Raw genomic sequence first — 1966 nt, 5'->3', positions numbered from 1 at the left:
CTGAGAATGTTTAACGGAGCTGAAGGAAGCCAAGGCTGGATAACATACCACATCATTTCACTTAAGTCAATAAATAGCACATTGCCTCACGAAGGGAAGCACAGTATTTGTTTCTGTTGGGGGCACCTTTATGTCCAGACTCTGTCCATGATCTCTTCTTCAGTAACAACTAGATGGACTGGGACCTCCTTCGTGCTAAGGTGCTGGGCTTACAGACCACACAAACTAAACATTACGGCATGAGGAAGGGTAATAGGGGCGTCTGAATTTTCCTGGCTTGTATAATTTTTTATTTTACACATTTTTAATTGTTTCACTACCAAAAGGAATGGTTCTAATATTTTTTTTTTCTCCTGACTTTATATAGTATGATCCTTGACATCTGCTTCTGGATGTCTTTTCTGAAGGATGAAGAGCTCCTAGCAATTGTAATGTAGCCTGTGAACATACCAGACTGCTCCCTGGACAGATTTAGACTTCATCATATAGAATTAACCCCACATACTGAATGTGTTTTTCTGACTTAGAAGGCTGGATTAGCTTTTATTTTCAGAAGAGAAGTAGGAAAGGTTTCAGGGTTGCAGATGGAATGGCAGATGGGAAGTGAAAGCTTAATGTGAAGCAGCTCTGGATAAAACCCATTAATCCACAAAATTCGTATGTTCTTATGCAGAGAAACCTAGCAAAAACCACAGCAATATGACTAACCAGTGACAGAAGTGCAAATGGCCCCTAGCCCCTAGCCCATTACCTGAAAAATCATGGCATCGGGTCTGAAAGAAGCAAAAAATCCTCAAACACCCTAGCTGCAGTTCCGGAACACAGAATACTTTGACAGGAAGGGAAGGGAGCGCCTCAGACGCCTGCCCAGCTGGCCAGGGCTCACCATGCAGCTCCGACAGCGGCTGCAGCAGAGAACCACGACCTTCAAGAATTTCCCCCATGAAGGAACGAGTGCCTGGAATTTTTCCAGCTGAATGGCACTTGTTTAGAGTTTGAATGACTGCGAGATACCACATCATTATTACAAAGAATCCATTAACACCGAACTGAATGCAGTTGACTCGACAAATCCTGTGATTGTTTATGGCCACGTCTGTAAGTGACTGATCCCATTTGGCCTTGTGGTTTTATTTGTTCCACAGGGAACTAACCAGCAGTTGAGACTGCCACAGGTCACGGCCTCAGCATTACACGATGTTTAGGGTGGCCTCAACACCACAGAAGGATAACTGGATACATCTGCTGGAACTCATCTATAATTAGACTAGACTTCAGCACTTATTCATCTACAATTTATCTTACTTGATTCAAAGTGCCATCACCTTTACGGTCCTGCATTAGTCTAGTGTTTCTCATCAGTGTAGCACTCCTCACCGGGAAAGTGAATGATAGGGAAGAGCCAAGCTAGCTTTGCTCAAAACTCCGGGATACACAGAGAACTATATACTCTCCTTTATGAGCAAAATAATACGTCAAAACTGCAAGGTCTCTCCCTGTTGAGCACCGAAAGTGTTTAAATCAGTTGCAAATGTGAAATATCATGATTTTGATATCCCATGTTACCATAGGGATGCAATCTCTGAGACTCTTGTGCTCTTCCCTAATTCTTCTCCCCAAAATGTGCTGCATTTCACTGACAGTGCTTAGAAATCAGAACTGGCAATAAAGTCTTTTGTCCGTTCTAACAAAATCCTTCCTAAGGCATACGGTCATGATTTTTTTCTTTTTTCACTTCAGCGGGGATTTCTGTTCGAGTAGCAATTTCAGAAAGGGACCCATACCTTGAGAGAGATCTTGCAGAAACCTAGTCAGTGAAAGGCACTGAATACATCTAATACATTTATTTTCTATGATTATTAAAAGCAAGTTATGTCATCAGAAATTGTCCAAGAAAGTTACTTCCTCTTTCATCGATTCATTTCAACATACAGGGAAACAGAAGTCACAAGGACAATTTCCTCTT

At 41.9% G+C, this 1966-nt stretch overlaps 1 protein-coding gene across 1 annotated transcript in view; it reads right to left on the bottom strand.

Annotated features, from left to right (window-relative positions):
* The window catches only part of XYLT1 (xylosyltransferase I), a gene marked incomplete at its 5' end in the record, with an annotated part of 88868 nt that overhangs the window by 56560 nt on the left and 30342 nt on the right, over positions 1-1966 (bottom strand). The window lies entirely within an intron of this gene.

The sequence above is a fragment of the Buceros rhinoceros genome, unplaced genomic scaffold (genome assembly GCF_000710305.1).
Source record: "Buceros rhinoceros silvestris isolate BGI_N320 unplaced genomic scaffold, ASM71030v1 scaffold1152, whole genome shotgun sequence".
NCBI lineage: Eukaryota > Metazoa > Chordata > Aves > Bucerotiformes > Bucerotidae > Buceros > Buceros rhinoceros.
The sequence above is the reverse complement of the archived record's forward strand: the minus strand, read 5'-3'. Positions and strand labels throughout refer to the sequence as shown.